General features: G+C 48.1%; 9 non-coding genes and 3 pseudogenes across 9 annotated transcripts; all 12 read left to right on the top strand.

Annotated features, from left to right (window-relative positions):
* The first annotated feature begins 705 nt into the window (after nucleotides 1–705).
* On the top strand, nucleotides 706–807 carry LOC142713761 (U2 spliceosomal RNA; annotated as a pseudogene).
* Nucleotides 808–6,362: 5,555 nt separating this feature from the next.
* On the top strand, nucleotides 6,363–6,536 carry LOC142713754 (U2 spliceosomal RNA; annotated as a pseudogene).
* A 1,312-nt stretch (nucleotides 6,537–7,848) lies between these two features.
* LOC142713781 (U2 spliceosomal RNA) lies at nucleotides 7,849–8,039 on the top strand. The gene has a single exon (XR_012870188.1). It is a non-coding gene; the product is annotated as a U2 spliceosomal RNA (small nuclear RNA).
* A 1,382-nt stretch (nucleotides 8,040–9,421) lies between these two features.
* Nucleotides 9,422–9,612, top strand: LOC142713780 (U2 spliceosomal RNA). The gene has a single exon (XR_012870187.1). It is a non-coding gene; the product is annotated as a U2 spliceosomal RNA (small nuclear RNA).
* Nucleotides 9,613–10,989: 1,377 nt separating this feature from the next.
* Nucleotides 10,990–11,180, top strand: LOC142713779 (U2 spliceosomal RNA). The gene has a single exon (XR_012870186.1). It is a non-coding gene; the product is annotated as a U2 spliceosomal RNA (small nuclear RNA).
* Nucleotides 11,181–12,552: 1,372 nt separating this feature from the next.
* LOC142713778 (U2 spliceosomal RNA) lies at nucleotides 12,553–12,743 on the top strand. The gene has a single exon (XR_012870185.1). It is a non-coding gene; the product is annotated as a U2 spliceosomal RNA (small nuclear RNA).
* Nucleotides 12,744–14,117: 1,374 nt separating this feature from the next.
* LOC142713777 (U2 spliceosomal RNA) lies at nucleotides 14,118–14,308 on the top strand. The gene has a single exon (XR_012870184.1). It is a non-coding gene; the product is annotated as a U2 spliceosomal RNA (small nuclear RNA).
* Nucleotides 14,309–15,694: 1,386 nt separating this feature from the next.
* Nucleotides 15,695–15,885, top strand: LOC142713776 (U2 spliceosomal RNA). Its single transcript, XR_012870183.1, has one exon. It is a non-coding gene; the product is annotated as a U2 spliceosomal RNA (small nuclear RNA).
* Nucleotides 15,886–17,245: 1,360 nt separating this feature from the next.
* On the top strand, nucleotides 17,246–17,315 carry LOC142713762 (U2 spliceosomal RNA; annotated as a pseudogene).
* A 788-nt stretch (nucleotides 17,316–18,103) lies between these two features.
* LOC142713757 (U2 spliceosomal RNA) lies at nucleotides 18,104–18,285 on the top strand. The gene has a single exon (XR_012870170.1). It is a non-coding gene; the product is annotated as a U2 spliceosomal RNA (small nuclear RNA).
* A 1,380-nt stretch (nucleotides 18,286–19,665) lies between these two features.
* Nucleotides 19,666–19,856, top strand: LOC142713773 (U2 spliceosomal RNA). The gene has a single exon (XR_012870181.1). It is a non-coding gene; the product is annotated as a U2 spliceosomal RNA (small nuclear RNA).
* Nucleotides 19,857–21,218: 1,362 nt separating this feature from the next.
* On the top strand, nucleotides 21,219–21,409 carry LOC142713772 (U2 spliceosomal RNA). Its single transcript, XR_012870180.1, has one exon. It is a non-coding gene; the product is annotated as a U2 spliceosomal RNA (small nuclear RNA).
* Nucleotides 21,410–27,853: the final 6,444 nt, after the last annotated feature.

Below are 27,853 nucleotides of genomic sequence, written 5' to 3'. Positions count from 1 at the left end.
ATGGAGGTTGTAGGAGCAAAGAGAAGTTGTCTGTAAAGTTGGTGGATGCCTATTTTCCATTTTGCAGTCCCTTGTCTCCCTCTTGTGGCCTCCTGGAGGCAAGTAGCTGTGCAAAAAAAAGACAGCCTGGCGGCCGGCTGTTGCAGTGTTGCCCTCTCAGGCAACACTGAGTGACTGACTGAGCCGCACCGTCTTATATAAAGTTCAGACGGAACTTTGCACGTGTCATAGTGGAGCCCTCAGGATTCCAGAGCCAGCTTTCTGACATCATAATGGGGCCTGCCTCAGAGATAAAAGCCTGGGCCCAGGCAGTGTTGGTCAGTGCTGCTCAGCAGGCAGCACCGGACTGGATTGGATTAAAGCTGATACAAGGTGTGAAGGAACAAGGGGTGGCTGTGGGCATGCACTTGCTGCCGCTGCCAGTGTTTATCTGCATGGCAGGAGGGCATTTGGGCGTTGCCAGGAAGGCGTTTTTATGTAGATTCCTCCTCCTCTTTCAGCACTGCATTGTGGTGCAAGCAAAAGAAGCAAATCCTGTCTGGCTTCCTCTCCGGCCTTTATTCACCTCCCTCCCGCTTAGTAGCTGTAAATGTGTGTGAGCCTGCAGGGCCCCATGGAATTGCCTAGGAGTAGGCTGAATCAATCGCTGCAAGGGGTGAACAGCAGTATTAGGCAGGCTCGGTCAACGGCCGGCCCATTCGGGTTATCGCTTCTCGGCCTTTTGGCTAAGATCAAGTGTAGTATCTGTTCTTATCAGTCCTTGTAAGGATAGATAGCTCGGAGAACCACTGGGGGCTATAAACACTAGCTTAGCGATCCAAGAGCGTTCCAGACGAAGCCGGCGACGAACTGCGGAGAAGAACCAGCGAAGACGACGATCCAGAAGGGAGAAGCCGCCATCGAGGAAGAAGCTCCGGGAGATCGCTGCCGGGAAGAAGAAGGAGAACTTCGGAGAAGAGCCGCTGCTGAAGGGGATCTTCGAAGAAGCTCGGCCGCAGAAGAAGAAGCTCGACGAGGAACCGCTGCGGAAGAAATTTCGTGGAAGAACCTCGGCCAGCAAGGAGAAGATTTGCATAGCTCCGCCCCCTTCGGGAAAGAGCTATCGAAGATCCTCCCCAAGCGACAGGAACAGCTGGAAGAAGCCATGGCCTCAACCAGCAACCCTGCCACCCAGAAGGAGAAGGCTGATGGACCAGGTGAGCCGGCCCAGGCCAGGACATCTCCTCCTGAAGCCTCCTCAGGCCAACAGGCCACCAGGAAGCCGAACCAGGCTGCTCCAACCCTGGAGCCCTGGATGAAGCAGACGGTGGCCCTGAAGCTCAAGGAGGTGGACGGGAGAGTGCCGGACATGACGGAAGAAGTGTTCTGCCAGAAGATGCTCCTGGATCAGGGCTTCGCTAAGCCGGAGACCATCAGCATCCAGGCCTTCATGACCGGGATGTTCTTCGTGACCTTCGCTTCGATCAACATCTGCAGAAGGTACTGGGAGATGGTGAAAGCGGCGAGGCCTGAATCCCCTTTCTCTCGCTTTGTGGGCAACTGCCCTGTCCAAAGAGAGGAAAGGCGGGCGACGGTCTCAATGCGGAACCCACACACCCCCGGCAAAGACATCACCACGCTCCTGAAGCGGTTCTGCACAGTGGTGAGGGAACCCACCCACATCCTGAACGGACTCGGCTTCTGGACTGGCAAGTGGTCGGTAATCGTCCGACTGAACAAGGATTCGAGCGCGGAAGACGGCCTCCAGCACCTGCCCCAGTCATTCTCGCTGGGCAACTCCTACGGCCTCATCTATTACCCGGACATGCCGCAGATCTGCAGGAGATGCAGCAAGAAGGGTCATTCGGTGAAGGACTGCAAGGAGGACGCCTGCAAGAACTGCCGGGTAACAGGACACGAGACCAAAGACTGCCCGAAACGGACAATGTGCAACCTCTGCGGACAAGCAGCCCACTCCTACAAGGACTGCCCGAAGAGGGATCGATCCTGGGCAACTGTAGCGGCGAAAGCTCCGGCCAGAGGGAACCCCGCCCCAACCAGAGCTCCAGCGGCGCAGAAGACCGGGAATAAGAAGGATGGTAAGAAGACGACAGTCCCTCCCCCCCGCCTCCCGGCCCTCCCTCGCCCTACCCTCCCCACCCTCCCTCGCCCGGCCCTCCCCACCCCCCCGTCCCCAACCCCTGTCACCCCCACTGAGGCTCTCACCTTCTCCTACCCACCCATCTCAGTGGTCCTGTCACCTGCACCTCTCCCAACCCAGCCTCCCTTCTCCCCAGCTCCAGCAGCACTAACATCTTCCCCTCCAGCTGCTGGAGTCCTCTCCCTGGAGGATTTTCCCCCTCTTGTCTCCTCAGGTGCCATCCAGAGGAAGAGAAAGGTGAGGGACAGCCCAGCTGCTGAATCCTCAAAGCGACAAGTCGTGGAAATCTGCGAAGATTCCCTTGCGCAGCAGGAGGAAATGGAGCAGATGGTGGAGGAACTCGTGTCTGAACCTGAGGTCATCGACTTCACAACAGACATCCAGGTGGCTACAATCCTGGAACAATTTTTGTCAGAGGGCCTGCTGGATCTTCCGGACCCGCCAGGCTCCAGAGAGGAGGATCCGCCCGACCGGACTGGTAACTAAGGTGTATCGTTTGCACTGACCTTCCTTATTCTCCCCCATGGCTGCTAAACTTAACATCTTTAGCCTCAATGTGAGGAGTGTTAGAGATAGGACTAGATGTCAGATGGTGCTAACTTTTCTTTCCAAGCAGTCGAGTGATGTATTTATGCTGCAGGAATGTACTCTCCCCTCTTCCAGGTCATACCATCATCTGGCCAGGCAGTGGACCCATGGCCCGTCCTACTGGTCTGGTGGGGGCGACTGTAAGTCTGCAGGGGTTGCCATCCTGATTAGGGGAAGCGTATTTACTGTTGACTCTGTCCAGGAGCTCGTCTGCGGCCGCTTGTTGGTCGTAGACGGTTCCTGGGCGGGAGAGCCGATTAGGCTCATCAACGTGTACGCTCCCCCTATGAAGGCTGAGCGCCTGGAACTATTCCAGACCCTGCGGACCCAGCTCGCCACCACTAGGGCAGTGGTGATGGCCGGGGACTTCAACTGCCCCATCGAAGAGGATGGACGAAGTTCCGGCACTTCAATCAAGCTGGATGTCAGTTCCAAACTGCTTATCGAGATGGTAACCGAAGCATCCTTGCAGGACGTGGTGGGCTCCATGGGGATCGGCTCTGTGAACTATTCATGGAGCCGACCCGATGGCTCACTTCGTTCTCGGATTGACTTTGTGTTCACCTCCCGGGCAGTCAAGCAGCATGGGCACTCCATGATCCCCTGCTTCTTCTCTGACCACAGGGCCATTCTCTTCCAGGGTGCCATCGGCCACGGTTTTCCTCCCGGCCCTGGCTCCTGGAAGCTGAATTGTGCCCTGCTGGAAAGAGAGGAGGTACTGGCGGAACTTAGAGACGCCTATATTGTTTGGAGGAATGATAAAGTTTTCTTTGACAAAACCTGTGACTGGTGGGAATATGTTAAAGTTGAATTTCGTTGTTTCTTTCAGGCAAAAAGTCGTCAACAGGCGTGTGAGAGGAAGAGAGACTTCAGAGAGATGCAGCGTCAGCTGCGATCCCTGCAAGACCTCCTTCAATGCGGCTGGGACGTCAGGAAGGAGCTGGAGGAAGCCAAAAAGGGCCTGAAAAGGCACTTTGAGGAGGAATCCAAGCGAATTGTCTTTCGTTCCAAGGTGGAGAACCTGGAGAAGGGTGAGAAATGTAACTCGTTCTTTTTCAGGAAACTCCATGCCGGCCACACGCCCCTGAAGGAACTCCGAGATGAGACCGGAAACATGCATTCTGGGAAGAAGGAGGTGATGGGAGTCGTCACAGACTACTACCGAAGCCTCTACTCCCGGAAAACCACTGACCCCGAAGCCGCCGATAAATTCCTGTCAGGTATCACTAATCATCTTGATCCTGCAGGTACGGAGGCTATGGATGTACCCCTGACGGTGGAGGAACTGCTCTCTGCCGCTAAATCCTTCAGACCCGGTAGGACCCCGGGCAGTGATGGTCTCCCAGCAGAGCTCTATGTAGCGCTGGGGGACTTGATCTGTCCGGACCTGCTGGAGCTCTATGAGGAGATGGTGGTGGAGGGTAGAATGCCACCGTCCTTGAGAGAAGGCATGATCACGATCTTGTATAAGCGGAAGGGGGAGAGATGTGACCTGAAAAACTGGCGTCCCATCTCTCTCCTGAACGTGGACTACAAGATCCTCGCCAAAGTATTGACCAACAGACTGAAGGTTGTCATCGGACAGATCATCGGATCGGACCAAACCTGCGGCATTCCTGGCCGTAGGGTGGCCGACAGTCTTGCCCTGGTGAGGGACACGGTGCATTACATGCAAAGCCGCCGTACACACGCGGCCCTGGTCAGTCTGGATCAGGAGAAGGCTTTTGACCGGGTCTCTCACGAATTCATGGGTAAGGCTCTGCGTAGGCTGCGGCTTGGCAGGTTGTTCTGTTTGTATGTTAACCTGATGTATTGCGACATTTACAGCTCGGTGCTGGTGAACGGCTGGAAGACTGACCCCTTTCCTGTATCGTCGGGGGTTAGACAAGGCTGTCCTCTTTCACCTCTCCTTTTTGTTTGTGTTATAGAGCTCTTCGCAGAGGCTATCCGGCAGAATGGAGAGATCAGAGGGATCACCGCACCAGGTCCAGGACACTTCGAGGTCAAATGCTCGCTGTACATGGACGACGTGACCGTCTTCTGCGCTGACCAGAGTTCGGTGACTGCACTCGTCCAGACCTGTGAGGAGTTCGGACGCGCTTCAGGGGCAAAAGTCAACTGCGGGAAGTCGGAAGCCATGCTCTTCGGAAAGTGGTACCTGCCTTCTCCTGCCTCCTTCCCGTTTACTATCAAGCCGGACTTCATCAAAATTCTGGGAGTCTGGTTCGGTAAGGAAGGTGCAGCCCTAAAGTCGTGGGAAGAACGCTTGGCCAAAGTCAACCAAAGGATCGGACTGTGGAGCCTCAGACAACTCACTATTGAGGGCAAAGCAATGGTCCTGCGTAACGAAGTCTTGCCTGTGCTACAATACACTGCACAGGCATGGCCCCCTCTTGCAACGGTCTCGAGGGCCATTACCAGGACTGTGTTTCGCTTCATCTGGGGCTCGAAAATGGACAGAGTAAAGCGGACTGTTATGTACAAGGAGCCCCGCAAAGGTGGGAAGGGTATACCCGACATTCCCACTCTGCTGCGGATCGCTTTTGCATGTGACTGTGTTCGTAGGACTCTGAGGACAGCAAACGGCTCTGCGGGCAAGGCCATGTCCCGCTACTTCCTCCTTCCCCTCTGGCGAGGTTTTGGCTGGGACAAGTGGGACAGCTCCTTCCCTTACAACTGGCACGCTCCCTGGTTCTACGGAGATGTTGTCCGGTTTGTGAGGGAGCATCAACTGGAGGGTCTTAAGCCCGACTTGTGGAAACCTAAGACGATCCACAAGCACATCAGAGCAAAGGACTCACTGGAGTTTGTTCCAGGGCTTCATGCCGACACGTTGGAGACTGTTTGGACTAACGTGTCATCTGGCAGGTTGACCAACGGGCACAAGGACATTTCATGGATGGCCATCCAGGGAGGACTGCCTCTTAGGTCATTCATGCATGCCCGCAACCTGTGCAAGACCCGGTACTGCCCCAGGTGCCCCTTCACGGAGGAAACATCTTTGCACATTTTCTGGCAGTGCCCCTTTGCACAGGGTCTGTTGAAAGCCTTGGAACATGAACTCAAGGACTCAGTACCCAGGAACAGACTGTCGTACCGCTCGGTACTTTATGGACTATTTCCTGGGAATACCACGGATGGAGCAATCCAGGAAGCCTGGCGCCTTATGAACTGCTTTAAGGACGCTATATGGTTTGCCAGAAACCGTCTGATTTTGCGGAGAGAGAGTGTGTCCGTCCAGGACTGCCGCAGGCTGATCCACAGCCTGCTCAGAGACTATTCCACCTGGGACAGCCCGGACGTCGATGAGGAAGAGGACTGATACTCCCCTTCCCCCCACTCTCCCTTCTTGTGTGTTGTCTTTCAATAAAGCTTCGGGCCTGTGATTTCCCCCTTCCCTACCCCCTCCTACCCACTCCCCTATCCCATCACTTGTCTGTAATGCTTTGTTGTTTGGCTTTAGTGAATGCAAGAATGTTAGTGTAGCATGTGGTGTAATGTATAGCATAGGCTAGCCTGTACTGTGTATTATACTGTCATGTTATGTTTGACGACTGTTATTATTTATTATTTGCTGCTTCATGGCTTGCGCTGTGTCGCAGTAATGTTTGTATGATGACGATTGATTGTCAATAAAGCATTTTTCAATCAAAAATCTGTTCTTATCAGTTTAATATCTGATACGTCCCCTATCTGGGGACCATATATTAAATGGATTTTTCGAACAGGGAGATGGAAATAGAGCTTGCTCTGTCCACTCCACGCATTGACCTGGTATTGCAGTATTTCCAGGACCGGTGCACCCTTCCCTTATGTGTTGACTAAAATCAGATTCCAAAAGTGCTATTTGTGTTTGCTATTGTTTTTGTCTTTCTGATGGGATCTCCCCTTTTAATCCCATTATTTCAACACCTGTTGGACAATGCATTTGTACAGTCATGTGTGATAATGAGCTCATTTATTAAATGCAATTAATTAATACATTGCCACCTCTTGTTGTGTGTGTGTGTGTGTGTGTGTGTGTGTGTGTGTGTGTGTGTGTGTGTGTGTGTCTTCTGTGTTTCTGTGTTTCCGGCATTTCACATTGGAACAGCTCATTCACCTTCCTTGTCTTCTCTCCGCCCTCCCTTTTAGGTAAGTTAAAGAGCTGCACCTGAGCCAGCCACTGATTGATGCAGCACCACAGTCAAATAGTGGAGTGGAGTGGAGTAGGGGAACAGCAAACAGCCATTAAAGCAGCCCGCCCGCCACAATGGACCTACCTGTGTACACTAGATGGATGTGATGGAATGTACTGTCGTCCCTACATTTCCAAGAAGAAGTAAGAATTGCAGTTGCAACAAACCCTTGCTTGCCTACAAAGAGAGCAGCAATTTGGATTTGTTACTATGTTACCTGGAAGAATAACAAACTGTGCAAGGATGGAGGTTGTAGGAGCAAAGAGAAGTTGTCTGTAAAGTTGGTGGATGCCTATTTTCCATTTTGCAGTCCCTTGTCTCCCTCTTGTGGCCTCCTGGAGGCAAATAAATGTGCAAAAAAAAGACAGCCTGGCGGCCGGCTGTTGCAGTGTTGCCCTCTCAGGCAACACTGAGTGACTGACTGAGCCGCACCGTCTTATATAAAGTTCAGACGGAACTTTGCACGTGTCATAGTGGAGCCCTCAGGATTCCAGAGCCAGCTTTCTGACATCATAATGGGGCCTGCCTCAGAGATAAAAGCCTGGGCCCAGGCAGTGTTGGTCAGTGCTGCTCAGCAGGCAGCACTGGACTGGACTGGACTGGATTACAGCTGATACAAGGTGTGAAGGAACAAGGGGTGGCTGTGGGCATGCACTTGCTGCCGCTGCCAGTGTTTATCTGCATGGCAGGAGGGCATTTGGGCGTTGCCAGGAAGGCGTTTTTATGTAGATTCCTCCTCTTTCAGCACTGCATTGTGGTGCAAGCAAAAGAAGCAAATCCTGTGTAGCTTCCTCTCCGGCCTTTATTCACCTCCCGCTTAGTAGCTGTAAATGTGTGTGAGCCTGCAGGGCCCCATGGAATTGCCTAGAAGTAGGCTGAATCGCTGCAAGGGGTGAACAGCAGTATGGGACAGGCTCGGTCAACGGCCGGCCCATTCGGGTTATCGCTTCTCGGCCTTTTGGCTAAGATCAAGTGTAGTATCTGTTCTTATCAGTTTAATATCTGATACGTCCCCTATCTGGGGACCATATATTAAATGGATTTTTAGAACAGGGAGATGGAAATAGAGCTTGCTCTGTCCACTCCACGCATTGACCTGGTATTGCAGTATTTCCAGGACCGGTGCACCCTTCCCTTATGTGTTGACTAAAATCAGATTCCAAAAGTGCTATTTGTGTTTGCTATTGTTTTTGTCTTTCTGATGGGATCTCCCCTTTTAATCCCATTATTTCAACACCTGTTGGACAATGCATTTGTACAGTCATGTGTGATAATGAGCTCATTTATTAAATGCAATTAATTAATACATTGCCACCTCTTGTTGTGTGTGTGTGTGTGTGTGTGTGTGTGTGTGTGTGTGTGTGTGTGTGTGTGTGTGTGTGTGTGTGTGTGTGTGTGTGTGTGTGTGTGTGTGTGTGTGTGTGTGTGTGTGTGTGTGTGTGTGTGTCTTCTGTGTTTCTGTGTTTCCGGCATTTCACATTGGAACAGCTCATTCACCTTCCTTGTCTTCTCTCCGCCCTCCCTTTTAGGTAGGTTAAAGAGCTGCACCTGAGCCAGCCACTGATTGATTGATGCAGCACCACAGTCAAATAGTGGAGTGGAGTAGGGGGAACAGCAAACAGCCATTAAAGCAGCCCGCCCGCCACAATGGACCTACCTGTGTACACTAGATGGATGTGATGGAATGTACTGTCGTCCCTACATTTCCAAGAAGAAGTAAGAATTGCAGTTGCAACAAACCCTTGCTTGCCTACAAAGAGAGCAGCAATTTGGATTTGTTACTATGTTACCTGGAAGAATAACAAACTGTGCAAGGATGGAGGTTGTAGGAGCAAAGAGAAGTTGTCTGTAAAGTTGGTGGATGCCTATTTTCCATTTTGCAGTCCCTTGTCTCCCTCTTGTGGCCTCCTGGAGGCAAATAAATGTGCAAAAAAAAGACAGCCTGGCGGCCGGCTGTTGCAGTGTTGCCCTCTCAGGCAACACTGAGTGACTGACTGAGCCGCACCGTCTTATATAAAGTTCAGACGGAACTTTGCACGTGTCATAGTGGAGCCCTCAGGATTCCAGAGCCAGCTTTCTGACATCATAATGGGGCCTGCCTCAGAGATAAAAGCCTGGGCCCAGGCAGTGTTGGTCAGTGCTGCTCAGCAGGCAGCACTGGACTGGACTGGACTGGATTACAGCTGATACAAGGTGTGAAGGAACAAGGGGTGGCTGTGGGCATGCACTTGCTGCCGCTGCCAGTGTTTATCTGCATGGCAGGAGGGCATTTGGGCGTTGCCAGGAAGGCGTTTTTATGTAGATTCCTCCTCTTTCAGCACTGCATTGTGGTGCAAGCAAAAGAAGCAAATCCTGTGTAGCTTCCTCTCCGGCCTTTATTCACCTCCCGCTTAGTAGCTGTAAATGTGTGTGAGCCTGCAGGGCCCCATGGAATTGCCTAGAAGTAGGCTGAATCGCTGCAAGGGGTGAACAGCAGTATGGGACAGGCTCGGTCAACGGCCGGCCCATTCGGGTTATCGCTTCTCGGCCTTTTGGCTAAGATCAAGTGTAGTATCTGTTCTTATCAGTTTAATATCTGATACGTCCCCTATCTGGGGACCATATATTAAATGGATTTTTAGAACAGGGAGATGGAAATAGAGCTTGCTCTGTCCACTCCACGCATTGACCTGGTATTGCAGTATTTCCAGGACCGGTGCACCCTTCCCTTATGTGTTGACTAAAATCAGATTCCAAAAGTGCTATTTGTGTTTGCTATTGTTTTTGTCTTTCTGATGGGATCTCCCCTTTTAATCCCATTATTTCAACACCTGTTGGACAATGCATTTGTACAGTCATGTGTGATAATGAGCTCATTTATTAAATGCAATTAATTAATACATTGCCACCTCTTGTGTGTGTGTGTGTGTGTGTGTGTGTGTGTGTGTGTGTGTGTGTGTGTGTGTGTGTGTGTGTGTGTGTGTGTGTGTGTGTGTGTGTGTGTGTGTGTGTGTGTGTGTGTGTGTGTGTGTGTGTCTTCTGTGTTTCTGTGTTTCCGGCATTTCACATTGGAACAGCTCATTCACCTTCCTTGTCTTCTCTCCGCCCTCCCTTTTAGGTAGGTTAAAGAGCTGCACCTGAGCCAGCCACTGATTGATTGATGCAGCACCACAGTCAAATAGTGGAGTGGAGTAGGGGGAACAGCAAACAGCCATTAAAGCAGCCCGCCCGCCACAATGGACCTACCTGTGTACACTAGATGGATGTGATGGAATGTACTGTCGTCCCTACATTTCCAAGAAGAAGTAAGAATTGCAGTTGCAACAAACCCTTGCTTGCCTACAAAGAGAGCAGCAATTTGGATTTGTTACTATGTTACCTGGAAGAATAACAAACTGTGCAAGGATGGAGGTTGTAGGAGCAAAGAGAAGTTGTCTGTAAAGTTGGTGGATGCCTATTTTCCATTTTGCAGTCCCTTGTCTCCCTCTTGTGGCCTCCTGGAGGCAAATAAATGTGCAAAAAAAAGACAGCCTGGCGGCCGGCTGTTGCAGTGTTGCCCTCTCAGGCAACACTGAGTGACTGACTGAGCCGCACCGTCTTATATAAAGTTCAGACGGAACTTTGCACGTGTCATAGTGGAGCCCTCAGGATTCCAGAGCCAGCTTTCTGACATCATAATGGGGCCTGCCTCAGAGATAAAAGCCTGGGCCCAGGCAGTGTTGGTCAGTGCTGCTCAGCAGGCAGCACTGGACTGGACTGGACTGGATTACAGCTGATACAAGGTGTGAAGGAACAAGGGGTGGCTGTGGGCATGCACTTGCTGCCGCTGCCAGTGTTTATCTGCATGGCAGGAGGGCATTTGGGCGTTGCCAGGAAGGCGTTTTTATGTAGATTCCTCCTCTTTCAGCACTGCATTGTGGTGCAAGCAAAAGAAGCAAATCCTGTGTAGCTTCCTCTCCGGCCTTTATTCACCTCCCGCTTAGTAGCTGTAAATGTGTGTGAGCCTGCAGGGCCCCATGGAATTGCCTAGAAGTAGGCTGAATCGCTGCAAGGGGTGAACAGCAGTATGGGACAGGCTCGGTCAACGGCCGGCCCATTCGGGTTATCGCTTCTCGGCCTTTTGGCTAAGATCAAGTGTAGTATCTGTTCTTATCAGTTTAATATCTGATACGTCCCCTATCTGGGGACCATATATTAAATGGATTTTTAGAACAGGGAGATGGAAATAGAGCTTGCTCTGTCCACTCCACGCATTGACCTGGTATTGCAGTATTTCCAGGACCGGTGCACCCTTCCCTTATGTGTTGACTAAAATCAGATTCCAAAAGTGCTATTTGTGTTTGCTATTGTTTTTGTCTTTCTGATGGGATCTCCCCTTTTAATCCCATTATTTCAACACCTGTTGGACAATGCATTTGTACAGTCATGTGTGATAATGAGCTCATTTATTAAATGCAATTAATTAATACATTGCCACCTCTTGTTGTGTGTGTGTGTGTGTGTGTGTGTGTGTGTGTGTGTGTGTGTGTGTGTGTGTGTGTGTGTGTGTGTGTGTGTGTGTGTGTGTGTGTGTGTGTGTGTGTGTGTGTGTGTGTGTGTCTTCTGTGTTTCTGTGTTTCCGGCATTTCACATTGGAACAGCTCATTCACCTTCCTTGTCTTCTCTCCGCCCTCCCTTTTAGGTAGGTTAAAGAGCTGCACCTGAGCCAGCCACTGATTGATTGATGCAGCACCACAGTCAAATAGTGGAGTGGAGTAGGGGGAACAGCAAACAGCCATTAAAGCAGCCCGCCCGCCACAATGGACCTACCTGTGTACACTAGATGGATGTGATGGAATGTACTGTCGTCCCTACATTTCCAAGAAGAAGTAAGAATTGCAGTTGCAACAAACCCTTGCTTGCCTACAAAGAGAGCAGCAATTTGGATTTGTTACTATGTTACCTGGAAGAATAACAAACTGTGCAAGGATGGAGGTTGTAGGAGCAAAGAGAAGTTGTCTGTAAAGTTGGTGGATGCCTATTTTCCATTTTGCAGTCCCTTGTCTCCCTCTTGTGGCCTCCTGGAGGCAAATAAATGTGCAAAAAAAAGACAGCCTGGCGGCCGGCTGTTGCAGTGTTGCCCTCTCAGGCAACACTGAGTGACTGACTGAGCCGCACCGTCTTATATAAAGTTCAGACGGAACTTTGCACGTGTCATAGTGGAGCCCTCAGGATTCCAGAGCCAGCTTTCTGACATCATAATGGGGCCTGCCTCAGAGATAAAAGCCTGGGCCCAGGCAGTGTTGGTCAGTGCTGCTCAGCAGGCAGCACTGGACTGGACTGGACTGGATTACAGCTGATACAAGGTGTGAAGGAACAAGGGGTGGCTGTGGGCATGCACTTGCTGCCGCTGCCAGTGTTTATCTGCATGGCAGGAGGGCATTTGGGCGTTGCCAGGAAGGCGTTTTTATGTAGATTCCTCCTCTTTCAGCACTGCATTGTGGTGCAAGCAAAAGAAGCAAATCCTGTGTAGCTTCCTCTCCGGCCTTTATTCACCTCCCGCTTAGTAGCTGTAAATGTGTGTGAGCCTGCAGGGCCCCATGGAATTGCCTAGAAGTAGGCTGAATCGCTGCAAGGGGTGAACAGCAGTATGGGACAGGCTCGGTCAACGGCCGGCCCATTCGGGTTATCGCTTCTCGGCCTTTTGGCTAAGATCAAGTGTAGTATCTGTTCTTATCAGTTTAATATCTGATACGTCCCCTATCTGGGGACCATATATTAAATGGATTTTTAGAACAGGGAGATGGAAATAGAGCTTGCTCTGTCCACTCCACGCATTGACCTGGTATTGCAGTATTTCCAGGACCGGTGCACCCTTCCCTTATGTGTTGACTAAAATCAGATTCCAAAAGTGCTATTTGTGTTTGCTATTGTTTTTGTCTTTCTGATGGGATCTCCCCTTTTAATCCCATTATTTCAACACCTGTTGGACAATGCATTTGTACAGTCATGTGTGATAATGAGCTCATTTATTAAATGCAATTAATTAATACATTGCCACCTCTTGTTGTGTGTGTGTGTGTGTGTGTGTGTGTGTGTGTGTGTGTGTGTGTGTGTGTGTGTGTGTGTGTGTGTGTGTGTGTGTGTGTGTGTGTGTGTGTGTGTGTGTGTGTGTGTGTGTGTGTCTTCTGTGTTTCTGTGTTTCCGGCATTTCACATTGGAACAGCTCATTCACCTTCCTTGTCTTCTCTCCGCCCTCCCTTTTAGGTAGGTTAAAGAGCTGCACCTGAGCCAGCCACTGATTGATTGATGCAGCACCACAGTCAAATAGTGGAGTGGAGTAGGGGGAACAGCAAACAGCCATTAAAGCAGCCCGCCCGCCACAATGGACCTACCTGTGTACACTAGATGGATGTGATGGAATGTACTGTCGTCCCTACATTTCCAAGAAGAAGTAAGAATTGCAGTTGCAACAAACCCTTGCTTGCCTACAAAGAGAGCAGCAATTTGGATTTGTTACTATGTTACCTGGAAGAATAACAAACTGTGCAAGGATGGAGGTTGTAGGAGCAAAGAGAAGTTGTCTGTAAAGTTGGTGGATGCCTATTTTCCATTTTGCAGTCCCTTGTCTCCCTCTTGTGGCCTCCTGGAGGCAAATAAATGTGCAAAAAAAAGACAGCCTGGCGGCCGGCTGTTGCAGTGTTGCCCTCTCAGGCAACACTGAGTGACTGACTGAGCCGCACCGTCTTATATAAAGTTCAGACGGAACTTTGCACGTGTCATAGTGGAGCCCTCAGGATTCCAGAGCCAGCTTTCTGACATCATAATGGGGCCTGCCTCAGAGATAAAAGCCTGGGCCCAGGCAGTGTTGGTCAGTGCTGCTCAGCAGGCAGCACTGGACTGGACTGGACTGGATTACAGCTGATACAAGGTGTGAAGGAACAAGGGGTGGCTGTGGGCATGCACTTGCTGCCGCTGCCAGTGTTTATCTGCATGGCAGGAGGGCATTTGGGCGTTGCCAGGAAGGCGTTTTTATGTAGATTCCTCCTCTTTCAGCACTGCATTGTGGTGCAAGCAAAAGAAGCAAATCCTGTGTAGCTTCCTCTCCGGCCTTTATTCACCTCCCGCTTAGTAGCTGTAAATGTGTGTGAGCCTGCAGGGCCCCATGGAATTGCCTAGAAGTAGGCTGAATCGCTGCAAGGGGTGAACAGCAGTATGGGACAGGCTCGGTCAACGGCCGGCCCATTCGGGTTATCGCTTCTCGGCCTTTTGGCTAAGATCAAGTGTAGTATCTGTTCTTATCAGTTTAATATCTGATACGTCCCCTATCTGGGGACCATATATTAAATGGATTTTTAGAACAGGGAGATGGAAATAGAGCTTGCTCTGTCCACTCCACGCATTGACCTGGTATTGCAGTATTTCCAGGACCGGTGCACCCTTCCCTTATGTGTTGACTAAAATCAGATTCCAAAAGTGCTATTTGTGTTTGCTATTGTTTTTGTCTTTCTGATGGGATCTCCCCTTTTAATCCCATTATTTCAACACCTGTTGGACAATGCATTTGTACAGTCATGTGTGATAATGAGCTCATTTATTAAATGCAATTAATTAATACATTGCCACCTCTTGTTGTGTGTGTGTGTGTGTGTGTGTGTGTGTGTGTGTGTGTGTGTGTGTGTGTGTGTGTGTGTGTGTGTGTGTGTGTGTGTGTGTGTGTGTGTGTGTGTGTGTGTGTGTGTGTGTGTGTGTGTGTGTGTGTCTTCTGTGTTTCTGTGTTTCCGGCATTTCACATTGGAACAGCTCATTCACCTTCCTTGTCTTCTCTCCGCCCTCCCTTTTAGGTAGGTTAAAGAGCTGCACCTGAGCCAGCCACTGATTGATTGATGCAGCACCACAGTCAAATAGTGGAGTGGAGTAGGGGGAACAGCAAACAGCCATTAAAGCAGCCCGCCCGCCACAATGGACCTACCTGTGTACACTAGATGGATGTGATGGAATGTACTGTCGTCCCTACATTTCCAAGAAGAAGTAAGAATTGCAGTTGCAACAAACCCTTGCTTGCCTACAAAGAGAGCAGCAATTTGGATTTGTTACTATGTTACCTGGAAGAATAACAAACTGTGCAAGGATGGAGGTTGTAGGAGCAAAGAGAAGTTGTCTGTAAAGTTGGTGGATGCCTATTTTCCATTTTGCAGTCCCTTGTCTCCCTCTTGTGGCCTCCTGGAGGCAAATAAATGTGCAAAAAAAAGACAGCCTGGCGGCCGGCTGTTGCAGTGTTGCCCTCTCAGGCAACACTGAGTGACTGACTGAGCCGCACCGTCTTATATAAAGTTCAGACGGAACTTTGCACGTGTCATAGTGGAGCCCTCAGGATTCCAGAGCCAGCTTTCTGACATCATAATGGGGCCTGCCTCAGAGATAAAAGCCTGGGCCCAGGCAGTGTTGGTCAGTGCTGCTCAGCAGGCAGCACTGGACTGGACTGGACTGGATTACAGCTGATACAAGGTGTGAAGGAACAAGGGGTGGCTGTGGGCATGCACTTGCTGCCGCTGCCAGTGTTTATCTGCATGGCAGGAGGGCATTTGGGCGTTGCCAGGAAGGCGTTTTTATGTAGATTCCTCCTCTTTCAGCACTGCATTGTGGTGCAAGCAAAAGAAGCAAATCCTGTGTAGCTTCCTCTCCGGCCTTTATTCACCTCCCGCTTAGTAGCTGTAAATGTGTGTGAGCCTGCAGGGCCCCATGGAATTGCCTAGAAGTAGGCTGAATCGCTGCAAGGGGTGAACAGCAGTATGGGACAGGCTCGGTCAACGGCCGGCCCATTCGGGTTATCGCTTCTCGGCCTTTTGGCTAAGATCAAGTGTAGTATCTGTTCTTATCAGTTTAATATCTGATACGTCCCCTATCTGGGGACCATATATTAAATGGATTTTTAGAACAGGGAGATGGAAATAGAGCTTGCTCTGTCCACTCCACGCATTGACCTGGTATTGCAGTATTTCCAGGACCGGTGCACCCTTCCCTTATGTGTTGACTAAAATCAGATTCCAAAAGTGCTATTTGTGTTTGCTATTGTTTTTGTCTTTCTGATGGGATCTCCCCTTTTAATCCCATTATTTCAACACCTGTTGGACAATGCATTTGTACAGTCATGTGTGATAATGAGCTCATTTATTAAATGCAATTAATTAATACATTGCCACCTCTTGTTGTGTGTGTGTGTGTGTGTGTGTGTGTGTGTGTGTGTGTGTGTGTGTGTGTGTGTGTGTGTGTGTGTGTGTGTGTGTGTGTGTGTGTGTGTGTGTGTGTGTGTCTTCTGTGTTTCTGTGTTTCCGGCATTTCACATTGGAACAGCTCATTCACCTTCCTTGTCTTCTCTCCGCCCTCCCTTTTAGGTAGGTTAAAGAGCTGCACCTGAGCCAGCCACTGATTGATTGATGCAGCACCACAGTCAAATAGTGGAGTGGAGTAGGGGGAACAGCAAACAGCCATTAAAGCAGCCCGCCCGCCACAATGGACCTACCTGTGTACACTAGATGGATGTGATGGAATGTACTGTCGTCCCTACATTTCCAAGAAGAAGTAAGAATTGCAGTTGCAACAAACCCTTGCTTGCCTACAAAGAGAGCAGCAATTTGGATTTGTTACTATGTTACCTGGAAGAATAACAAACTGTGCAAGGATGGAGGTTGTAGGAGCAAAGAGAAGTTGTCTGTAAAGTTGGTGGATGCCTATTTTCCATTTTGCAGTCCCTTGTCTCCCTCTTGTGGCCTCCTGGAGGCAAATAAATGTGCAAAAAAAAGACAGCCTGGCGGCCGGCTGTTGCAGTGTTGCCCTCTCAGGCAACACTGAGTGACTGACTGAGCCGCACCGTCTTATATAAAGTTCAGACGGAACTTTGCACGTGTCATAGTGGAGCCCTCAGGATTCCAGAGCCAGCTTTCTGACATCATAATGGGGCCTGCCTCAGAGATAAAAGCCTGGGCCCAGGCAGTGTTGGTCAGTGCTGCTCAGCAGGCAGCACTGGACTGGACTGGACTGGATTACAGCTGATACAAGGTGTGAAGGAACAAGGGGTGGCTGTGGGCATGCACTTGCTGCCGCTGCCAGTGTTTATCTGCATGGCAGGAGGGCATTTGGGCGTTGCCAGGAAGGCGTTTTTATGTAGATTCCTCCTCTTTCAGCACTGCATTGTGGTGCAAGCAAAAGAAGCAAATCCTGTGTAGCTTCCTCTCCGGCCTTTATTCACCTCCCGCTTAGTAGCTGTAAATGTGTGTGAGCCTGCAGGGCCCCATGGAATTGCCTAGAAGTAGGCTGAATCGCTGCAAGGGGTGAACAGCAGTATGGGACAGGCTCGGTCAACGGCCGGCCCATTCGGGTTATCGCTTCTCGGCCTTTTGGCTAAGATCAAGTGTAGTATCTGCTCAAGCTGAGGTTAGTAATCATCCCTGCCGGTGGTACGTGGGCCATCGTAGGGGGATGACAGAACGCCGAGGTGAGGGCAGGGAACCACAACGGTCATCGCTCTGGTGTACGCATTTGGTTTAAAGGTACCATTTGTAGGTGACCAGGCGACCGCCGGATCGAGGTCATTAGGCCGGGTAGTTTGGAAGCCCGAGTTGCTATGTGCCCCAGGGCTGGTGACCCTGGGGTGCCCTAACTCACTGGGGGTGGGATCCCACTGAGTGAAGGCACACTTGCACGCACTCTCTTTCACGCTATATGAGCACACACCTTTATTCTCCCGGCCTTCTGGCTGGGAGATGAGGAATTTTTTTATACCTGGCGGATGTCCAGGCTGTATCACAGCGCACATCCACTTATTTAATTTTGTTTTTCACTGTGTGTTTGTCACGTTTGTCACAAGGATTTTGGGATGCGGTGCCCTTTTGGGACCCTCCTGAGGTCTAGGGGGAAAATGTGTGGCCTTCTGGTTCCTTTTTCCCCTGCAACCCGGCCTCCCTTCTTCGGAGGGGAGGTGCAACTAGGATGCAGGCTCCTAGGTGGACACTGGGGTGGCAGCCCAGGTAGAAGCCTAGGAGTGTGTTTGGGTCTCCCTAAGCTTCGGCGAGGGGGGACCATCGATCCTTGATCCTCTAGGCCTATGGTTTGGAGGGTCAGGGAATGGTTATGCGGGGCCTCTCTCTTTTAAGAGAAGGGCTGCGATAGACCGCATCCTTGTGCACTTTTTGTGTGGCACCTCTGCACTTTTTATGCACTTGGGTGATAGAAAGCACGACTCGGGCTTTCAATAAAAAAAAAAAAAAATCTGTTCTTATCAGTTTAATATCTGATACGTCCCCTATCTGGGGACCATATATTAAATGGATTTTTAGAACAGGGAGATGGAAATAGAGCTTGCTCTGTCCACTCCACGCATTGACCTGGTATTGCAGTATTTCCAGGACCGGTGCACCCTTCCCTTATGTGTTGACTAAAATCAGATTCCAAAAGTGCTATTTGTGTTTGCTATTGTTTTTGTCTTTCTGATGGGATCTCCCCTTTTAATCCCATTATTTCAACACCTGTTGGACAATGCATTTGTACAGTCATGTGTGATAATGAGCTCATTTATTAAATGCAATTAATTAATACATTGCCACCTCTTGTTGTGTGTGTGTGTGTGTGTGTGTGTGTGTGTGTGTGTGTGTGTGTGTGTGTGTGTGTGTGTGTGTGTGTGTGTGTGTGTGTGTGTGTGTGTGTGTGTGTGTGTGTGTGTGTGTGTGTGTGTGTCTTCTGTGTTTCTGTGTTTCCGGCATTTCACATTGGAACAGCTCATTCACCTTCCTTGTCTTCTCTCCGCCCTCCCTTTTAGGTAGGTTAAAGAGCTGCACCTGAGCCAGCCACTGATTGATTGATGCAGCACCACAGTCAAATAGTGGAGTGGAGTAGGGGGAACAGCAAACAGCCATTAAAGCAGCCCGCCCGCCACAATGGACCTACCTGTGTACACTAGATGGATGTGATGGAATGTACTGTCGTCCCTACATTTCCAAGAAGAAGTAAGAATTGCAGTTGCAACAAACCCTTGCTTGCCTACAAAGAGAGCAGCAATTTGGATTTGTTACTATGTTACCTGGAAGAATAACAAACTGTGCAAGGATGGAGGTTGTAGGAGCAAAGAGAAGTTGTCTGTAAAGTTGGTGGATGCCTATTTTCCATTTTGCAGTCCCTTGTCTCCCTCTTGTGGCCTCCTGGAGGCAAATAAATGTGCAAAAAAAAGACAGCCTGGCGGCCGGCTGTTGCAGTGTTGCCCTCTCAGGCAACACTGAGTGACTGACTGAGCCGCACCGTCTTATATAAAGTTCAGACGGAACTTTGCACGTGTCATAGTGGAGCCCTCAGGATTCCAGAGCCAGCTTTCTGACATCATAATGGGGCCTGCCTCAGAGATAAAAGCCTGGGCCCAGGCAGTGTTGGTCAGTGCTGCTCAGCAGGCAGCACTGGACTGGACTGGACTGGATTACAGCTGATACAAGGTGTGAAGGAACAAGGGGTGGCTGTGGGCATGCACTTGCTGCCGCTGCCAGTGTTTATCTGCATGGCAGGAGGGCATTTGGGCGTTGCCAGGAAGGCGTTTTTATGTAGATTCCTCCTCTTTCAGCACTGCATTGTGGTGCAAGCAAAAGAAGCAAATCCTGTGTAGCTTCCTCTCCGGCCTTTATTCACCTCCCGCTTAGTAGCTGTAAATGTGTGTGAGCCTGCAGGGCCCCATGGAATTGCCTAGAAGTAGGCTGAATCGCTGCAAGGGGTGAACAGCAGTATGGGACAGGCTCGGTCAACGGCCGGCCCATTCGGGTTATCGCTTCTCGGCCTTTTGGCTAAGATCAAGTGTAGTATCTGTTCTTATCAGTTTAATATCTGATACGTCCCCTATCTGGGGACCATATATTAAATGGATTTTTAGAACAGGGAGATGGAAATAGAGCTTGCTCTGTCCACTCCACGCATTGACCTGGTATTGCAGTATTTCCAGGACCGGTGCACCCTTCCCTTATGTGTTGACTAAAATCAGATTCCAAAAGTGCTATTTGTGTTTGCTATTGTTTTTGTCTTTCTGATGGGATCTCCCCTTTTAATCCCATTATTTCAACACCTGTTGGACAATGCATTTGTACAGTCATGTGTGATAATGAGCTCATTTATTAAATGCAATTAATTAATACATTGCCACCTCTTGTTGTGTGTGTGTGTGTGTGTGTGTGTGTGTGTGTGTGTGTGTGTGTGTGTGTGTGTGTGTGTGTGTGTGTGTGTGTGTGTGTGTGTGTGTGTGTGTGTGTGTGTGTCTTCTGTGTTTCTGTGTTTCCGGCATTTCACATTGGAACAGCTCATTCACCTTCCTTGTCTTCTCTCCGCCCTCCCTTTTAGGTAGGTTAAAGAGCTGCACCTGAGCCAGCCACTGATTGATTGATGCAGCACCACAGTCAAATAGTGGAGTGGAGTAGGGGGAACAGCAAACAGCCATTAAAGCAGCCCGCCCGCCACAATGGACCTACCTGTGTACACTAGATGGATGTGATGGAATGTACTGTCGTCCCTACATTTCCAAGAAGAAGTAAGAATTGCAGTTGCAACAAACCCTTGCTTGCCTACAAAGAGAGCAGCAATTTGGATTTGTTACTATGTTACCTGGAAGAATAACAAACTGTGCAAGGATGGAGGTTGTAGGAGCAAAGAGAAGTTGTCTGTAAAGTTGGTGGATGCCTATTTTCCATTTTGCAGTCCCTTGTCTCCCTCTTGTGGCCTCCTGGAGGCAAATAAATGTGCAAAAAAAAGACAGCCTGGCGGCCGGCTGTTGCAGTGTTGCCCTCTCAGGCAACACTGAGTGACTGACTGAGCCGCACCGTCTTATATAAAGTTCAGACGGAACTTTGCACGTGTCATAGTGGAGCCCTCAGGATTCCAGAGCCAGCTTTCTGACATCATAATGGGGCCTGCCTCAGAGATAAAAGCCTGGGCCCAGGCAGTGTTGGTCAGTGCTGCTCAGCAGGCAGCACTGGACTGGACTGGACTGGATTACAGCTGATACAAGGTGTGAAGGAACAAGGGGTGGCTGTGGGCATGCACTTGCTGCCGCTGCCAGTGTTTATCTGCATGGCAGGAGGGCATTTGGGCGTTGCCAGGAAGGCGTTTTTATGTAGATTCCTCCTCTTTCAGCACTGCATTGTGGTGCAAGCAAAAGAAGCAAATCCTGTGTAGCTTCCTCTCCGGCCTTTATTCACCTCCCGCTTAGTAGCTGTAAATGTGTGTGAGCCTGCAGGGCCCCATGGAATTGCCTAGAAGTAGGCTGAATCGCTGCAAGGGGTGAACAGCAGTATGGGACAGGCTCGGTCAACGGCCGGCCCATTCGGGTTATCGCTTCTCGGCCTTTTGGCTAAGATCAAGTGTAGTATCTGTTCTTATCAGTTTAATATCTGATACGTCCCCTATCTGGGGACCATATATTAAATGGATTTTTAGAACAGGGAGATGGAAATAGAGCTTGCTCTGTCCACTCCACGCATTGACCTGGTATTGCAGTATTTCCAGGACCGGTGCACCCTTCCCTTATGTGTTGACTAAAATCAGATTCCAAAAGTGCTATTTGTGTTTGCTATTGTTTTTGTCTTTCTGATGGGATCTCCCCTTTTAATCCCATTATTTCAACACCTGTTGGACAATGCATTTGTACAGTCATGTGTGATAATGAGCTCATTTATTAAATGCAATTAATTAATACATTGCCACCTCTTGTTGTGTGTGTGTGTGTGTGTGTGTGTGTGTGTGTGTGTGTGTGTGTGTGTGTGTGTGTGTGTGTGTGTGTGTGTGTGTGTGTGTGTGTGTGTGTGTGTGTGTGTGTGTGTGTGTGTGTGTGTGTGTGTGTGTGTGTGTGTGTGTGTGTGTGTGTGTGTCTTCTGTGTTTCTGTGTTTCCGGCATTTCACATTGGAACAGCTCATTCACCTTCCTTGTCTTCTCTCCGCCCTCCCTTTTAGGTAGGTTAAAGAGCTGCACCTGAGCCAGCCACTGATTGATTGATGCAGCACCACAGTCAAATAGTGGAGTGGAGTAGGGGGAACAGCAAACAGCCATTAAAGCAGCCCGCCCGCCACAATGGACCTACCTGTGTACACTAGATGGATGTGATGGAATGTACTGTCGTCCCTACATTTCCAAGAAGAAGTAAGAATTGCAGTTGCAACAAACCCTTGCTTGCCTACAAAGAGAGCAGCAATTTGGATTTGTTACTATGTTACCTGGAAGAATAACAAACTGTGCAAGGATGGAGGTTGTAGGAGCAAAGAGAAGTTGTCTGTAAAGTTGGTGGATGCCTATTTTCCATTTTGCAGTCCCTTGTCTCCCTCTTGTGGCCTCCTGGAGGCAAATAAATGTGCAAAAAAAAGACAGCCTGGCGGCCGGCTGTTGCAGTGTTGCCCTCTCAGGCAACACTGAGTGACTGACTGAGCCGCACCGTCTTATATAAAGTTCAGACGGAACTTTGCACGTGTCATAGTGGAGCCCTCAGGATTCCAGAGCCAGCTTTCTGACATCATAATGGGGCCTGCCTCAGAGATAAAAGCCTGGGCCCAGGCAGTGTTGGTCAGTGCTGCTCAGCAGGCAGCACTGGACTGGACTGGACTGGATTACAGCTGATACAAGGTGTGAAGGAACAAGGGGTGGCTGTGGGCATGCACTTGCTGCCGCTGCCAGTGTTTATCTGCATGGCAGGAGGGCATTTGGGCGTTGCCAGGAAGGCGTTTTTATGTAGATTCCTCCTCTTTCAGCACTGCATTGTGGTGCAAGCAAAAGAAGCAAATCCTGTGTAGCTTCCTCTCCGGCCTTTATTCACCTCCCGCTTAGTAGCTGTAAATGTGTGTGAGCCTGCAGGGCCCCATGGAATTGCCTAGAAGTAGGCTGAATCGCTGCAAGGGGTGAACAGCAGTATGGGACAGGCTCGGTCAACGGCCGGCCCATTCGGGTTATCGCTTCTCGGCCTTTTGGCTCAGATCAGGTTTATTGCCTGGTCTGGGCCGGGGGTTCGGTCTTTCGTGGAGTCCTATCCGACGTTTTTGGGAGCGATCATCGTGCCGTTGGGCATTCCATTTCAAGATGGCAGCTGTGCGTAACACTATCCGTTTCGTGGTGAATGAGCAGAGGAGAGACGAAGTTGATACTGGACATATCATTGAGAACATCCTTCTGGACCTGGCTGGAGTTAAGTTGGTAGAGGTATTCTGTATCCAAGCTTTCAGCAATATTGCTACATATGATGTATCCTTTTTTGAGGCCGCCTACTGTTTAAACGTTTTTCAGTTGCTAAAGGAAAAACACATGCATGAGGCATTAACATCCATTGAAGTGCAACCTCTTTTTTCTACAGTGGAGAAATGTATAACAATTCATATGTATAACCCATTTTTGGATAGAAGGCTGGTCAGGGCTTTTTTAGCTCATTACTGTACCCATGTTAGAGGTGGTGTGGAGCAGAAGAACCTATGGGGAGTCTTTAATGGTGATATCAAGTACTGGGTCAGGCTGAAACCTGACTCCAGCTGTATTGGAGGAGTGATGAATCCTCCTGCTAATTTTTCCATTGGTGGGAATAAGGGATATCTGTACTACCAAGATATGCCATGCTTTTGTAGATCATGTTTTTCCTACGGGCATACCAAAGATGCATGCAAAGGCAAAGTTTGCAGAAATTGCAAGGAAACAGGACATGAGGCTAGTGCATGTATTTCCCCATCCAGGTGTGATATTTGTGGTTTGCCTGGTCATACCTGTAGGAAATGTCCAAAGGTGTTTCCTTTCTTAGGACAAGAGAGAAGAACATGGGGCAGACAGGTGAGAACAACAAGTTCCCTTGCTGCCTCTTCTGAGGTAATTTCAGAGCCAGCTGGCAATGTTTCTGTGGCTGCTTCTCAGGACCCTGGGAAAGCTGGATTAGGAGAGGTTCTAACCTCACATACTGACAGCATGGAGTTGGGTGTGGTCCCTCCTGCAGAGCCAACTGTTGATGAGACACCTGGGGTTATACCTATGGAAGGTAAAGACACAGCGCCACCTAGTGGGTGTGCATACCCTGATAACGGTGCAAGTATGCAAATTTTGTCCTTTTCTAGCCCAGAGTCAAAAATGGACGATTCAGCAAAAGTGGAGTGGTCAATATCGGAGGAGGACGAGAAGGAGGCCAGGATGCCTAGTGCCACTAGTGCGGAAATCTTCCATAAAGTTGTCTCAAAAAGGGGGAAGTCTGGAAAGGCGGTGAAGAGACTTAAGATAGGCTTATTGGAAGATTCTGCTCATGCAAATCCTTTTTCTTTGCTGGATAGTGACTCCAGTTCTAGCCCTAAGTCATCTGAGGTGGCCTCAGAAGTACCCAGCTCTCCTGGGGAAGGTTTCCTCAGTGAAGTCAATGTGGCAAATTTGGAAAGAGCGATGTATTTCCCTGGGACGTGATATGTTCTGGTTTTTTCCATGGTTTTCCATTGCACTAACAATACTATGCCCGCATGTCTTTGAGATTAAAAATTGTCTCACAAAATGTACGGGTGTTCTCCTCTGCTCACAAGCGTGCTGCAGTCCTGGACTTTTTGGCCTCTAAGGGCAGTGACATTGTTTGCGTACAAGAATGTGGTTTGTCAAAAATGCCTAGGAAAGAAGAATGGAAGTTTGGGGAAGCAATTTGGTCTTTTTCTTCCACAAATAGGAATGATGGAATTGGTATTCTTTTTAAAAATAATGAGTTTGTCATCAAACAGACTCAAATTATACAGGAAGGAAGATGTGTCTGTGTGTTACTATCCTATAAGGGGTGGCAGTTTAGGCTAATTAATATCTATGGCCATGCTGTGAAAACTGATAGGTTGGCACTTTTTGATTCTTTAAAATTTTTTCTTCATGGTAAAGTTCCTGTAATTATTGTTGGTGACATTAACTGTATCCTGGAGAAGCAGGCCCGAGCTGGGTCCACAGAGTCTAATGTGGATGTCACTGGAGTTTTGTGGAATAAAATTTTGCAGGACTTTGCTTTGCAGGACGCTGTCACCAGGAAACCAGGTCCATTTACTTACCATGCCGATGACGGAAGAACAGATTCTCGTCTGGACTTTTTCTTTTTTTCTATTTCAGCAATGAAATGTGTAGATTATGCGCAGGAGAGAGTGTGGTTTTCAGATCACGAGTGTTTGTTGGGGGTTTTTGTTATAAATAATTTCTTTTATGGTAGAGGGGTATGGAAGATGAATGTTAGTTTTCTGAGTGATGAAAGGGTGAAAACTAGGTTTGGGAAAAAATATGGGTTTTGGGTTAGGAAGAAAAGTTCTTTCTCTAATGTGTGTGAATGGTGGGTATGGGTGAAAAAAAAGATTGGTGGTTTCTTTAGACAGATAGGGTATAGAAGAGCGAGAAGGAAAAGATTAGAATATTCACGCTTTAATATGCGGATGACGTTCCTTCAACAATGTAAAAATTTGGGTATGGATGTAAGACACGATTTGGAAAAAACAAAAAAAGATATTAAGGAGTGGTTCCGAGAGAAAGGGAAAGAAATAATATTTAGATCTAAGGTGGAGGTTAGAGATAATCACGAGAAGTGCACTAGATTTTTCTTTAAAAAAATGTGTGGTGGGAAAAGTGGAATGAATGTGTTATTGGATAAGGATGATAAAGAGGTGTTTGGTAAGGATGTGATTGATGTGGTGTCTGATTTTTATAAACAACTGTATGATTTGAAGAAGTGTGATCTGGGTGATGATGAGGAGTTTTTGGATATTGTGGGTAATTTTGTTCCTGAAAGTGAATATGAGTCTTTGCTTGGTGAGATTATGGATGGTGAAGTAAAGGATGTGGTGGGAAGTATGGCTAAAAATAAGTCTCCAGGGATCGATGGAATACCAGCTGAGTTCTATGGGAAATATTGGGATATAATTGGGAAGGATGTTATAGATGTTATGAGAGTGTTGTTTTCTGGGATGAATATGTGTGATGTGATGAAGAAGGGTATGGTAGTTTTGTTGCATAAAAAAGGAGATAAGAGACGGTTAGAAAACTGGCGACCAATTACTTTGCTTAATACGGATTATAAAATTTTTGCCAAGCTGATTGCGAATCGTATGAGGAATGTTATTGGGTGTGTGATTGATGAGGATCAGGTATGTGCGGTACCGAAAAGGAAATTGCATGAGAATGTGGCGTTGGTGCGGGACATGCTTGAGGATTGTAAGGGTCGGAATAAGAAGGTGATTGTGTGTGCGTTAGATTTTGAGAAAGCGTTTGATCGTGTGGCGCATGTGTTTTTGTTCAAAGTGTTAGAGAGAATGGGTTTTCCGGTTCAGTTTGTGAGTTTGTTGAAGAAATTATACGCGAATGCAAAGAGTTGTGTGCAGGTGAATGGGTTTTTTTCAGAATCATTTAGTATTATGTCTGGTGTGCGACAGGGTTGTCCGTTGTCTCCCATCCTTTTTATTTGTGCGATTGAACCATTGTTGCAAATGATTAGAAATGATAAGGTTGTGAAAGGTTTGGTGGTGCCCGGGTGTGATGGAAAGCGTGTGAAAGCTTTGGGATATATGGATGATATTTGTGTATTGTGTGATTCAGTGTATGATATGTCCAGAGTGAAGTTGATTGTAAATATGTTTTGTATTGCGTCTGCTTTTAAAATAAATTGGGGTAAGAGCAAATTTAAATTTTTCTTCAGTAATGAACGGGTGAGTGATCCTGATATGGAACAGGTGAATGGTGTGAAAATTTTGGGTATTGTGTTTGATGATGAGTTGAAAGGGAGAGAAAGTTGGGATGAGTTAGGTGGTAGGATTGTGAGAAAGTTGGAAATGTGGAGAATGAGGGATCTTTCTTTTTCGGGGAAGGTTTTAATTGTCAAAAGCATTATTCTACCTATGATTTTATATGTTGCTTTGGTTTTTCCTCCTGCTGTTGCTATGTTAAAAAAAGTGAATAGAGTTTTGTTCCTTTTTTTATGGGGGAGCGGGATTGAGAAGGCAAGGAGAGAAATTCTAATGAAAAGCAGACGTAATGGAGGCTTGGATTTCCCAAATTTGGAGATTTTCATTGGAATTAATTGTGTACGTTTTTTTGTTGAGCTTTTATTTAAAGAATCCAAGGCTTCTAGAATGTCGAAGTATTTAGCTGGAACGGTGATTCAGCGTTTAAGGTGGGAAAAACGGAATTTATGTAAACCAATTGCTTTTCAGTGCACAGGGTGGTATTTGTATGTAGAAAAATTTATCAAAAAATTCCAGCTAGAGGATGTAAGAATGGAGAGATTTCTGAGTGAAAAGAATGTTGTGAGAAGTATGTGTATGAATAATGTGATGTGTTCTGTAAATGGTTTGAATTCGAAGGAGTCTAAGTCTGTGTGGAAGAAGATTGTTACGTATGATGTGTCAAATAAGCAGAAAGATTTGTTATGGATGTCGGTACATGGAGTGTTGCCTGTAAGGAGTGTTCAGAAAAGAAGAGGTTTGGTTGCATCTGAAAGGTGTCCGAGAGAAGGTTGTGGGGATGATGAGGATGTGAGTCATGTGTTTTGGTCGTGTAAGCATGCAAAGGATGTTTGGAAAAAGTTGAGTGGGTTGTGTGAAGAATTGACTGGTTTGAAGGTTTTGACGTATGAAATTGTCTTGTTTGGTTTGTGTAGTTTGGGTAGTGAAAAGGATAGAGTGTTGTGGATTTTTCTGACTTGTGTGAAAGAAGTATTGTGGAATACGAGGAATTTGAATGTGTATAAAAGAGAAGTATTTGAGATGGAGGATGTGGTTAGTATGGTATTGGCTAAATTGTATTTTTATTATAAATGGGATCTAGAAAGAGGTATGGATGCGGAAGGGATATGGCGAATGTTGAAATGGAGGTATTTAGTTTGAGGAATTTGTTTGATTTATCTTGTATTTGATGGAAAAATAAAATAATGAACCAGAGTGATGAGATTTTTTGAAAAATAGAGAGGTGGTTTGAACAACTACAGTTCTCGGTTTTATTCAAAAAAAC

The sequence above is a fragment of the Rhinoderma darwinii genome, unplaced genomic scaffold (genome assembly GCF_050947455.1).
Source record: "Rhinoderma darwinii isolate aRhiDar2 unplaced genomic scaffold, aRhiDar2.hap1 Scaffold_4358, whole genome shotgun sequence".
NCBI classification, from domain to species: Eukaryota; Metazoa; Chordata; class Amphibia; order Anura; family Rhinodermatidae; genus Rhinoderma; species Rhinoderma darwinii.
The sequence above is the reverse complement of the archived record's forward strand: the minus strand, read 5'-3'. Positions and strand labels throughout refer to the sequence as shown.